At 43.6% G+C, this 14,129-nt stretch overlaps 1 pseudogene; it reads right to left on the bottom strand.

Moving 5' to 3' along the window:
- Mest-ps1 (mesoderm specific transcript, pseudogene 1) overlaps positions 1 to 11,384 on the bottom strand; it is a 32,699-nt pseudogene extending 21,315 nt beyond the window's left edge.
- Positions 11,385 to 14,129: the final 2,745 nt, after the last annotated feature.

Here is a 14,129-nt window from a genome sequence, read left to right as displayed (position 1 = left end):
GGCACAAAAGAAAATGGGGGAATGAAAGATCCCCGTTCGATATTAGTGCAGCCATTTCTTAAGAATGAGAATCTTTTAAGCTGGCCTTTGCTTAGCCCCTAGATGTTAGACAATAGACCAGAAAGTACAGAAAGCACATCCCCACTCACTCTCTAGGAAGCTGCTGGACCATAAGAACAGAGGGTATAGAACATATTTACTGCAGGGCAATTACAAGACAGGAAACATCTCTGGGAAGCTAACTGACCACTATAGAAGTGAGATGGCCTTGGTACTGAATGCAGCTGTGCTGACATAGCTATAGCCTTGTCCTAGGAACTGCAGAAGAGAAACACCTGCCAAGACAGATATCCTTGGTCCTTGTCCTGGGAACCCCAGGATAAGAAAACATATATCAAGTCAGACGTCCTTGGTACTGAAATAGCTGCACTGATGTGGTTACGGCCTTATCCCAGGAATTCCAGGATGAGAAACATCTGCCTAGTCAGATATCCTTGGCACCGAAATAGCTGAGCTAATGAAACTGTGTGATCTTAAATGACTATTTAAGCTGTACATTTCTGTTGTTCGATGCTCTTCACATCCCTCCTGCGTGAGGACCGTGTTGAGCCCCAATGCATTGGTATCCCAAAGTAAACCTCTTGTTTTTACATCAAAACTGAGTCCTGTGTGTTCGTGGGGTGGTGAGTGTCCTCAGGACTGGAGCGAGAGTCTCCTCTGTCTGAGGGTCTTTCAACAGCTGGGCAGGAGAATTGTTTTACTGCCCTTGGTTGTTTCTTACTTTCCCACTATATAGTAATAAAAAGACCATTTCATCCCTTTCCCACAGCAATAAGCAGGTTTTACAGAAACAAAGGCAGCTGTTAATACCTCAGGGCCCATTATCCTATTCTTAGTCATCTCCCATGCAAGCCACTAGGACCTCCCAGTCATTCCAGAGAAAAAGGTCAGTGGCCCTTAGGAATGGTTGTCTGGCGCCATATTAAGTTCCTTTAGTCATCCTGGGGACCTGTGTAAATTATTACTCAGGTCTGAGCACGCTAATGACTGGGATAGAGAAGTTCATTTCTAGGCGAGCAGAAACACAGCGCCATCAGGTTAGAACTGGCTGTCAGGGCACCCATTATATTTTACAGAGACAAAACCTCCAACTTTTCATCACTTGGACAAATGGGTAATTGTTATAGCTTTCTTGAAAGGGTCCAGGGCCAGAACTGCACTTTGGGGCAGCTGTTAACCTGGGTCATTCTGCCTCTCTGGGAGAATTATGTTTTCCTTGATAAGAGGCTGTTAGCCAGGTCACCTCTGAACTGCCAAGCAGAAAGACGCTCCTTTTGAAATGGAAATGAGCCTAATGAGAAAGCGGTCCTGGACAACAAAGCTTAACAGTAACATCCTCAGAAACTCTGCTGTTTATTGGAACGGCTAGTGTACACAACCTTTCTGAGGGATGACGCTTGAGTAAATTTTGAGGGGCGAGGGACAAATATATATAGCAAGTTCCATGTATATAAAGTTGCTGCTGTTTTGTGGTTTTATGGGAAGCAGGGTGAGTTAGCTTTGCAGAAAGGTCAGACTGTGGTTAGGCAGTTCTTAAGGGATTCCTCACAACCTGAGGCTATTACGGAACAATGCTTCTTTAGCTAAATGCCGCTTCATGTTACTTAATATTCTCTAAGCAAACTTATTTGCTGCAGGAGAAATTTAAAGTAATAAAACTGACGTCGTAAAGAATTTATTAATAAACTAGCTTAGGAGATATGCAGTTAACCAAGCATAATTTAGCTGAAGGAGCCTTGCCTCCAAGTTTGTTAGAAACGGTAAGAAAGAAAACTGGGAAGCATAACTGAAGTTTAGGGTGGCTGAGAAAACATTCCTGCTAATGTTTGCCAAGACTGACCTCCATTTGTGCTCTATTCCCATAACAAAAGAGACAACCCTGATTTACAGCTGGCCATTAGGCTCATTCCTATATCAAAGAACATGCCTAGAATGGGTCTGGGGCAGAGCTGGGGCAGGGGTCCCAGGCATCATTAAGTCATAGTCTGTGCTCTTACTAGGAAAAGCGCAATTCCACCAGGTAGGCAAGGTGAACCTGGGTGTCAACTATTTGAAAAGAACAAAACTGAGGTACTTAAATAGTTCCGGCCGTATCTTTGCTGTGTAAATCTCTCTTCTGCTCAAGAAGCCAGACTTGTAGTCTCTGGTATATGTTTAAATTGTTCAAAGTGTAACCTAGGGCTGGGTCCGGAAAGAGATTTAAGGATTACAGCATATGTAGAATGTATAAACTGGTAACAGTTTCTATTTAAGACTGTTTCCCTTTTGTGCATTAGTTAGAACCAGTTGTGTGCTATTATTTGTCTTTTCCTTATTAATCTCTAAGTGTGTGGAATAATTTCTCACTGAGAAGGCACATTAATTCTCTAACATAAACTATGACACTAGCTTGTTTTAATTTTTTTTTCTTCATTCCCAATGTAGCCCCATGGATAAGCTTCTGCTTTTCACCATAAATTGTTTCTTTTATTTGTTGTCTCTTGATGAGATGTGGAGCCTTCCCGTTGGAATTGTGAGAGGTGGGGCTTTTGCCCTACCTCCACTTTGGTAATATTACTTATAAATCAACCATTTGGTAAATACTATAATTGCAGGATGAATAGCTTTGTAACTGTGTTTCTGATAAATAACTCAGCTCAGTTTAACAAATCAGAGTTCAGGTGTAAGCAATGGATACAATAAATTGTATCCAAGGAACTGTGAATGCATGTGCAATCCAAGAGTAAACTCCACCCTAACTCCTGCGGGAAGCTTTGATTTTCTAGAGCCCATCTTTTCAACTTCCCTCTCCAACAGATTGCCTTAATGACAAATCTCTAACACCAGCTTTGAGGGCATCTGTGAATTTCCTGTTTGCTTCCTGGTCTGTACTTTGCATTCGAACCTGCACAGTCTCAGGCCTGAAAATTTGCAGATTGCTGCAGAAAGAACTAAGCCCAGCCCAGCTTTAGCTAACGATGCTGTGGTGCCACCCAGTGGTGATGTAATTTAATGATCACTAATTCCTATCTAAAAAGATTAAAAACAAAAAACAAAAATATAACAAAACAGAAATAGCGAAACTGTGTTGTGTAAAGAACAAAGATTCTCGACAATAATATTACTACATGCTGGCATGTTTCTTTAGTTGTAGATCTGGCAAAACAATAGATAAGCCCCTAAAGTTTAAGAACAATTTGGTATCATCCAAAACACTTTGCTCTTTCCCTCCCACTCTGGTAAGCACCATTTCACCTGAATTATTACGATTGTTCCCTAACCCCTCAATTTCCACCCTTCTCGCTTTGGTCTACCCTCTACAGAAAAAAATACAATGACCTCCAAAAAAGAAAAGTAGATCTCTAAAGATCAAGGATGGAGATGAGATGGTTAGTCTTGGCAACATATTAAAATCCCATCTCAAAATAGAAATTTTAAATTTATCTCAAAATAAAATTCTTGATTGTTAGGTCACAAAACAGGCCCCCAAATGGACGTGCTGCTAACAATGTCCTAAGATGGCAGCAGCCTAAGTCCAACCCAGTGTGGTTTCTTATCAAATAATAGAAACCTACATTCAGCATTCCTCAGAAGAATGATGCCCAGGCTCAAATATTACACAAAAGCAGAGAGTGTTTTATTTTGCAGAATTTGGACATGGTGGGGCCTCCCATTCCGAGTTAGAAACCCTGAAGTGAGCTCGAAGGCCTGATTTAAAGCACATTAGGGGAATTACAGGGTGAGGTAGGTGACCTCTACTGTTGGCTTTATGTCTAGGGATGTTCCAGAGCCATTTCTGAGGAAGTCTAAAAACTTGTTGTAAGGAACTCCGGAAACTGCTGCTGACCCATTATCCTTGCCTCAGGCCAGGTGGCAGGGCAGCTTCTGAGGCCTGGACTTGCCTAGTTCTTGGAAACAAAGATTTAGACCTAGTCTCCTGAACTGTCAATTTGAAGCCTGTCAGGTGGCTTCCACTTATTTTCACACTACAGTTGATTTATTTCACTACAGAGTGATAGAACTTAACTGTCTTACTAAACCTGCAGATTCATTTCTTCTTTCTGAGTGTATACAGGTGATGCTGCTTCCCTGCTCTCAGGGGCCTGGCAGCTGCCTCCATTATAATCTGCTGCTGCTACCAGGTGCCTCAGGCATGTGCTGCAGATAAAAAGTGGCCCCAGCCACCCCAGATCTCTCTGTGTCCTCTGTCTCTGCCCCCCTACCCACCCCACCCCCTCTCTCATTTTCTCAAAAAGTGGTTAGAAATAAATTCCTAGTGTGGGGCCAGAGTGATGGCTCAGTGGATAAGTGCTTGTTGGTGAAGCTTGGCAACCTAATTTTGGTCCCCAGAACTCATGCAAAACTAGGAAGAAATGAATCCACAGTATATATTTTTTTAATTTAAAAATATGTTTTTGTCCTTAAAAAGAAATTCCCAGTGTTATAGTGCTGAAAACTAGTTGACCTTGAGATGTTGCAAGGTAAAGCATGTATTTTTATGGCCAGGCTAAACTTACAATCTCCTTGAGAGTAGAAGGAAGCTACACAGACTAAGAGCAGGAGGGCTTTTTTATTACAAGCAAGGAAGTCACTACAAAAGTGGATTTTTGCATGGGAAAAGTACACATTGTGGGGTTATGATCAGATGGTTCCCCTAACATACCTTGAAACAATGGAAACAATTTATGGCATGTAAATCACAAGATTATAGAGAAATAAAGTAATTTTTTAAAAAGTTGACCTTTAGCTGAGGATGTTTTGGGGAGTTTTGGGGGTCCCACATGGAGTTTAATGGAAACATCTGTATAGTATACGCCTGTTAGCCATGTAGACTCAACCCAACTCCTCTGCCACCTTAACTCCACAAAATTGGCTCTCCCTGCTCTGCCCCTCCCCGGATCCAGCCTCCAGCTCTTTATTCACCAAAACCCACTCCTCCTTCCTGATACAAAAAGGCTTATTGGCTTCACAGTTTACCCACTCTGAACCAATCAGCAGCAGGATTATCCCCACCTCCCCCACCCCCATCTATCCCTTAGTGTTGTTTTTTGGCCAGATTGAGGGTTAAGTCACTTCCTCAAGGGCAGATTGCTTTTTAACATGATAATCTCAGAGAATTATGGATCAACCTATTTACATCTTTTTGGGCAGGTGAGGAGACAAACATTTACATATACAAGCAGGTCTTGTAGGCTCCTGGCACCACCAGCCCAGCAATTAACCATTGAGAATACAGAGACATACCTTCATGGCCAACTGTTACAATAAGTGTGGGGGTAGGTTACCCTAGCATCTCCTTTTTGTCCAAAAAATGGCTTTATCTCTAACGTCAGTAAACTATATACAATAAGAAATAGCCAGTGCTCTTAACAACTGAGTACTCCAGACCCTCAAATTTTTTTTAAAGATTTATTTATTTATTTATTATATATGAGTACACTGTAGCTGACTTCAGACACACCAGAAGAGGGCATCAGATCTCTTTACAGATGGTTGTGAGCCACCATGTGGTTGCTGGGAATTGAACTCAGGACCTCTGGAAGAACAGTTGGGTCTCTTAACAACTGAGCACTCCAGACCCTCAAATTTGTTTTTAAACTACAAATAGGCAAGTCTTCAGTGACAGCATGATGTTGAGACTTTTTCTCCCACTGCTTTTAAACCAAGTATCATTTATAACAATGTTTCTGTGTAAAGACTTCTCCAAGCCAGGCTTGGTAGTGCAGGTCTGCAATCCTAGCAGAATTGCTGCGGGTCCCGGACAGTCAAGGCTACAGGGATAACAGTGAAACACACACGAAAGATGCCCTCCAAATCTTGATATAGCATGTAATTTCTTGCTATAGCAGGATATATTCTAGCGTATTTGACTCATGAAGAGACATATTTATTTGTAATTTAAATGATTATTAGTAAGGGGTATTGAATGTTCCATGCTCTCCTCACCAAAACCCTGCAGAGCAGGGACCTCATCTCATTTCTAGACTAGGATATGACCCATCGAAGCCAAGTAAGTAAATGTTCATGGAGGTCTTAAAGACTCAGACAGCTGGGCCACTGTGCTCTGCTTTTCAACAGATTTTCTTTTTTTTTTTTTTTTTTTTTTTTTTCTTTTTTCTTTTTTTCGGAGCTGGGGACCGAACCCAGGGCCTTGCGCTTGCTAGGCAAGCGCTCTACCTCTGAGCTAAATCCCCAACCCCAACAGATTTTCTTTTATAACACAGACCTTTCTGACAACTCATATGCACACTTTGAAAGTATGGAGATTCATGCAAAACTCTAGAAGGGAAGCTTTAAATCTTACACATTTTGTTCCTACCACTGTATGCATCCTTGGGTGGGTCCCAACCTCTTAACAAGTGGGCTAATCATAAGTGTTTTTGAGGATACGTCATTTTAAGAGTGGAATTCCTGCTCCCTCCCCAGTATGGTCTCCTCTGTAGTCCATACAGTGTGGCTTGAACCCGCACTGTAGTAGGCTCTTCTTAAACTTGAGCTGATCCTTTGTGTCAGTCTCCCAAGTCATTAGATTACAAGTATTTGCCACTGTGCCCAGCTCTGCATTTTCTAATTTGAGCCAGGATTTCACTATGTAGTCCTAGTTGGCCTAGAACTTGCTATGTAGACTACACTAATAGAAATCTGCTTGTTTCTTCCTCCAAAGTAACAGGACTAAAGGCATGTGCCACCACTCCCAGTCCAGCTCTGTGGTCTGAACATACCTCCGAAGAACATGCTTTAGAAATGGGAAAATCAGAGCCATGAATGTGATTTAATGAAGAGAGCTAAGAGATGTCACTTGCCTGGTGGTACCTTGTTAGCCTATAAATCGGAGAAGAAGAAAAGCCAGGAAACCTGTAAACACCTGGTCAGACAAAGTGTCTTACTTATTCTGGTCCCACTGAGGAGACCAGCAGCCCCACAGATCTGTCTTAAACTTTTGCTGCTGTCACTACAAATATGAGACCAGACTCTGCATGTTGTCAATTCTTCTTGAAGACAGTATTCCCTAGGGAAGTCAAACCAATAGGGAGAGGTAAAGGGAGGGAAGGAGACAGGCTAGGTATATGACATGGGTGTACGACATATGGGTATATGACGTGGGTATCCACAAGTTCAAAGCCAGACTGATTTATTTAGAGAGTCCTAGGTTAGTCGGGGCTATATAGTAAGAAACTTTATGTCAAGATGAAAAAAAGATATGGGCTGAAGAGATGTCTCAATGGTTAGGAGCCCGGGCTGCTCTTCCAGAGTATTTTTCTCCCCCAGAATTCACATGGCTGCTACCATCTGTAACTCCAGTTCCAGGACATCTGCTGCCCCCTTCTGTCCTCTGTAAGCAATGCACAAAGGTGGTACAGACTTATACGCAGTCAAAACACTCATACCCATAAAATAAAGATAAATAAAATATTTTGCTTTTCAAGGCAAGGTTTGTCTGTGTAGCCCTGGCTGTTCTAGAGCTGGCTTTGTAGACCAGGCTGTCCTGGAGCTGGCTTTGTAGACCAGGCTGTCCTGGAGCTCACATTGATTCACCTGCCTTCTGAGTGATGGGATTAAATCTGTGCATCACCATTCACAATAAACTCTTCTCAGAAAGGAGGGAAAGCCGGGCACACCACTAATCCCAGCACTGGGGAAGCAGAGGCAGGTAGATCTCAGTTAAAGGCCAGGTGGTTTAGGGAGCAAGTTCCAAGCCAGCCAGGGAAACACAGAGAAACCCTGTCTCAAAAAACAAAAAAACAAAAAAACAAAACAAAAACAAACAAACAAAAAAAAAAACAACAAAACAAAAAAACAAATGAAGGCCAGAGAGATGGCTCAGTGGTTAAGAGCACTGACTGCTCTTCCAGAGGTCCTGAGTTCAAATCCCAGCAACCACATGGTGGCTCACAACCATCTGTAATGAGATCTGATTCCCTCTTCTGGTGTGTCTGAAGACAGTACACTCACATACATTAAATAAAATCATTAAAAAACAAACAAACAAAAAACAAAGATGGAGAAAAGAAGGGGCTAGAGGGATGGCTCCACAGTAAGAGTGCATACTGCCTCAGCAAGGGCTAGAGCTCTGTTCCCAGCACCCATGTTGGGTGGCTCACAGTCTACTCAAACTCCTGACACAAGCACATATGCGCTCTCGCTCTCTCTCTCTCTCTCTCTCTCTCTCTCTCTCTCTCTCCACACACACACACACACACACACACACACACGCGCGTGCGCGCGCGCGCGCAAGAGAGAGAAATATCCATTTGTCACCTCCCTCAGAAGCTAACATGACTTAAAGGGAAGAAGTCAGAGAATCTTAAGGTATAGTAGGGAAAGTTAATGATTGGTCATTTAGCCCAGATGTCACAGACATTGCATTGATTGCTAACTCACTCCATCTCCCACCCTTTCCCTCTTTTCCTTAGCTCCTTAGCTCTAACTCTAGTTCTTTCTCTTTCTTGACAAGATCTCAACTCTTTTTTTTTTTTAAAGAGGGCATTGGATCCCATTACAGATGGTTGTGAGCAACATGTATTTGCTGGGATTTAAACTCAGGACCTCTGGAAGATCAGTCAGAGCTCCTAACCACTGAGCCAGCTCTCCAGCCTAAGGCTTTAAACTCAATATCACCCTCTTGCCTGCTAAGATTACAAGATCATAGATGTTTGGGGATTTAGCTCAGTGGTAGAGCGCTTGCCTAGCAAGCGCAAGGCCCTGGGTTCGGTCCTCAGCTCCGAAAAAAAAAAAATTGTCTTCAGCGGGGACACTGGTTGGTCATTGTTGCCATGGCAACGACCATACATTCCCAGAAGACCTTTTGGCTCAAATTCAAAACCCCACCTAGGAGCGGTTCCGTCATATTCCAAATAAAAGGCAGACTTCTGCTCTTTTTCTCTTTTCTCTTTTTTTTCTCACCCCTTCCCCTTGTCTTGTTCTCCCATTAAATCTCTCCACATGGAACTGTGTTGGTGTTGGTTTGGTGTGCTTTATCCGGACGGGTACAGGTGGATATTTAACAACAACAATAGGTATGTGCTATCATGTCCCAGCACTGGGAAGCAGAGGCAGGTAGATCTCAGTGCTAGAGATTACACCCAAGGCCTATAGGCATCAGGAAAGGGCCCTACCAACTAAGACACATCCCTAGCACTTACCTACCTTCCTCCTGTCAATATCTCCTTCTCTCTCTTCCTTCCTTTCTGAAATAAGGTCTCTCTCTCTCTCTCTCTCCCACTTCTCTCTCCCTCTGTCAGTCTGTCTGTCTTAGTTACTCTTCTATTGCTGTGAGAAGATGACATGACCAAGGCAACTTATAAAGAGAAACATTTACTTGGGAGCTTGTTTACAGTTTTAGAGGATTAATTAGTCCATGGTTATCATGGTGGGGAGCAACAGGCATGGCATTAGGGCGATGGCTAAGAGCTTTATGTCCTGATCCACAGGCAGCAGACAGAAAGACACACATTGGGCTTGGCATGGGCTTTTGACATACCTCCTCCAACAAGGCCACACCTCCTAATCTTCTCAAACTTCAAACGCTTCCTCTAACTGAGGACAAAGCGTTCAAACATGGGAGCCTAAGATGACTATTCTCATTCAAAATACCATACTCTCAAAACTCACAACGATCCTGCCTGGGTCCGTCCCCTAAATACTGGAATGCAAGCCTGTGACACTACTTAACCTTAAAGTTTCTTTTCCATTCTAAAGAAAGCAGAGAGATACACACCACTCTCCTCTTCTGCTTCCTCTTCTGAATAAGTTCCTATACAGATCGAAGTAGAAGCTGGTTATAAAGGACAGCACATACATTTTCAGATGATTCCAGGTATGGGCATCTCTTTCAGTATTTCTAAATGTTTTAATAAAGTCCATAGGAACTGGTTTTTTGTTGTTAATATGTTTTAGGGATTTGGGGAGGGTTTTTTTTTTTTTTTTTGAGTATAACACACACACAAAAAGAATATCTAATTCTGTCTTTCTACATAAATGAAAAGTGTTATTAGTCACAATGTCCTAATAACACCAAACAACAGCAGATCTATATACTTGATCAGATGTCAGGGGAATGAGAGGATTATCGGTCACCCTTACAGATGAGGTGCGTTCCAGCTGCCTGTTTTCTGTAGTTTGTTCACCGACGTGAATAAAGTGGACTGTTATGAAAGAATAGTATTTGATGGCCAGGACCTCTTTGGGGCATTTCTAAGTGGAATACACAGAGATACGAGAATGGGGGGCATAATACAGGGAAGTTACTCTTTCCAGCTCAGAAGGAGTTGAGGAAGCCCATGGGGGGGGGGGGGGGGTTGGGGATTTAGCTCAGCGGTAGAGCGCTTGCCTAAGAAGTGCAAGGCCCTGGGTTCGGTCCCCAGCTCCGAAAAAAAGAACAAAAAAAAAAAAAAAAAAAGAAGCCCATGGGGTCCTCTAGCTGTGGGTAGTGGCTAATGTGGTCATCCAGAATCTACACTGTGGACCGCGGCAGCATTTTCCTGTACAGCTCCAAAAACTCTGGATACAGATTTGTAGGATCCAATGGCCCATAGATAAAACGAATGGGGTGGTCACAGAAGCAAGTGCTCCCACCCAGCGTCTTGTAAATGTTTTCCTCTGATTGATGTACTGTAAAAGACTGTCAATGACCAGGTTCCCGTCGCTGTCGCGAATCCCAGCCCACATGTCCCACAACTCACTCTCAGTGGGTCGAGTATATGGTCCAAAGACTGGAGTGAGACTTCAAGAGAACACAAAGAAGTTCAGGAGCCTGGTGAGGACGGGTGAAAGCACACCTCTATCTTTGAGGAACTTTTGGAGAAGGAGAGGAAGATGGGAAAGATACCTCTCAGCCGGGTCGATTCTGCTTGTCCTGTACAGCAGCTCCTGAGCAACAATATCTCCATAGTCGTGAGACAATAGGATGATTCTGCGGTTCTGGAGCCCCAGGTGCCGCAGAAGGGACATGCTGCCGCAGGACTGCAGATCCGAGGCGCCCACAGAGGTACAGGGGGTGGGGGATGACCTCGGCGTAGCCCATAGTCCGCGCAGGGCGGCCTGCGGCAGCCGCAACAGAAGCAGCAAACTGCAACTCGGACAAGCCTGCAGCACTACTCCGGTTGGCGAGGTGAGGCTGCCGCAGAGGAAGGCACCGGGATGTGCTGGTGGCTGAAGCCCAGGTGTGGGCATCTTCACTCTTTTTTTAAAAAAAGATTTATTTATTTTATTTATATGAACACTGTAGTTCTCTTCAGACACTTGAGAAGAGAGCATCCCATTACAGATGGTTGTGAGCCACCATGTGGTTGCTGGGATTTGAACTCAGGACCTCTGGAAGAGCAGTCAGTGCTCTTAACCACTGAGCCATCTCTCCAGCCCGGGGATCTTCACTCTTAACCGTGACAAATTATAGTCTCCAACCTCTATTTCTGGTGAACATGGCTGGCTTACCTTTCCACTTTTCCACAGACATTACTGTGACATGGAGTAGCTTGAGTATGTTGACTAGAAAGTTTTCCTTTCACCCTTACAACACTCCACAATCTGTAGACTTAATTATTAGAGGCCATTAGATGCTGACAGCTACTGTTATTTTGTCTTTTTTTCCCCCAGAGCTGAGGATAGAACCCAGGGCCTAGCAAGTGCTCTACCACTGAGCTAGATCCTCAACCCCGCTGACAGTTACTGAACTTCTATTTTTATTTAGCTCCCCTGAATTCACACCTACCATGACTCTTAGTTAAAATTCCTAACAGAATCCAAGAAGCTAAGCTTGGGGGTTGGAGCGATGGCTCAGTGGTTAAGAGCACCGACTGCTCTTCCAGAGGTCCTGAGCTCAATTCCCAGCAACCACATGGTGGCTCACAACCATCTGTAATGAGATCTGATGCCCTCTTCCGGTGTGTTTGGAGACAGTGACAGTGTACGCATATACATAAAATAAATTTTTCAAAAAAGAATCTAAGCTTGGCAATGGAAGCCCTGAATCTGTTGGCCTCCATTTCATTCCATCTCCCGTTACTTGGCCCCCAGAAAGCTCCACTCCAGCCAGGCTGAGCTCTTTATACTATCCACAATGAACCTATGAATTCTTGTCTTGTACTGTGTGAGGGAGCTTCTGCTTTCTTATTACTGAGTTTAAATCAAGTAATGGGGTAGGCATGCTTTAGAACAAGTGTCAGCTTTACTGAGAATTGTTACTGCTCGAATTAGAACCTCATTAGTTATCCAACCTGTCCTTGATTTCCTGGACTCAAACAACCATCTGTGCGGTAGTGTTGGACCCTCCTGGGCTCCCTCAGTGTTTGCCCCTGCTGAGCCTTGCTGATGTGTGTGGAAGCTTTTGTTCTTAACAAAGGAACATCTTGGCCTTTTCTGTTTGAAGATGAGCATGTAGAGTCAGTTCCTGTTTTTGTTTTTCCACTCTGCTTCCTGGGTTTTTCCACTCAGTGGACTTGGTGTAAATATACTGTGAACCTGTATTACAGGCCAGCACCACGGCGACCTTAAGATGCTGGGACTCTAACTAGACTGGCAGGGACCGTTAATAAAGCCATTGCAATGCTCACGATAGCCAGGAGAGGGGGATGTTTATTCATTTCTGTAATTCACACACTTTTTGTGACTCCAGGCAGGCCTTTTAAAGAGTGTTTATTTTCACCACAGACCAGTGGCAGAGTGACCTCAGCCTCTGCCGCTGCAACAGTTCCCCGTGAGATGGGCTGTGTTCAGCAGGTGGACATGTGTCCTCCCTGATGTCACCAACCTAAATTCTAGCAGAACACTAGTTTTATCATGTGCTTCTTGTCCATAGCCACACCAACAAACACCCAACAAAGTCCCACAGTACAAAATGAAGGGTCTTGGTGTGGAATAGCTTTGAGACGGGACGATTAACTTTGTAGTTTGGCTCCTGTCACAAAAACACCTTTCCTCAAACTCTGATGCCGAGAAGAGCAGCTCAGTCAGTCTTCACTGTGGTTGTCTGCATTGTCAGGATCTGTGCAGAGGTAGTGAAGACGTTTTCCAACATTGAGTCAGTTGTGACCTCAGATTGATCCAGATTTGCATCCAATTTTACAACTCACAGGCTGTCTGAGAATGTTTTGGGCTCTTCCAGGCCTCTTGTTCCTTACCTGTAAAACAGCTGAAAGATAGTGCTTACCCTTTATAGAAATTAGAGGAACGGAACAAAGTGATGTATAAGACAATGCAAACAGTCTTTTCACCGTCTTGACTTTAAGGTCATTTGCCAGAGCCCAATTTTTTTTTTTTTCTCAGCAAGCCATAGGTCTCACTAGAAGTCCACCCACAGGGCTGAAGATTATTAATAACATGTGCACTAGATAAAGCTCAAAGGAGGAGCTGAGAGATTGTCTTATACTTTTGGGTCTTTAAACTTAAAAATCCAGACTTAGTAAAGAGAGACTTTTATCTAAAAGTAACATTGAGAGGACTGGGAAGCCCCAGCAGTACAAGAGGGGCGCTGTTTCAACAAGCGGATATGGAAAGGGTGTGTGCTGATCTGAGAATGACCCTGAGGCCAGCTGTCCTCTAGGGGACACTTGTTGACTCAGACCCAGTGTGGGTCAAGGTTCAGGGGCCTGGGAAGAAAAAGAGGTTGACCAAAGTTTGGCTAACAAGCACTTTGCTCCTGCTGATCAGTGGAACAAGCAACTCAGCTAATCATTTATCGTTTATCAAGCAAACTGCGGAGCCTTGTGTCTGTCCTTGTCCTGGGCAAACAAAGAGAAGCACCTGAAAGATGTACTAAAGTCCTACAGGAAGGGTGGGTCTTTGAAGTAAGCTGTTTTCCAGAAAATGGATTGTGGAGGATTTTTTTTTTTAACCTGTTTTCCAGAGTAACAGGGATTAGATAAAATTGAACATTGACAGTATCGAATTTTATATTTCCTGTTTCACATGTTGTATTTCAGATAAAGGATGGAATGCAGGTATTCACTGGACCTAGAGACTCCTGGATCTTTGCAGAGAGGGACGAGTCTGTGAAGGGCCCATTCATGCTTCCCTGGCAAACTTGTCCTGTTTGGGACAAACCCGCTTGGCGGTATCTCTTGTAGTGTTCCTTTTTGATGCAAAATTAGATC

This window comes from Rattus norvegicus, chromosome 4 (genome assembly GCF_036323735.1).
Source record: "Rattus norvegicus strain BN/NHsdMcwi chromosome 4, GRCr8, whole genome shotgun sequence".
Lineage (NCBI taxonomy): Eukaryota > Metazoa > Chordata > Mammalia > Rodentia > Muridae > Rattus > Rattus norvegicus.
Note: the sequence above shows the minus strand (reverse complement) of the source record. Positions and strands in the feature narration are given on the sequence as shown.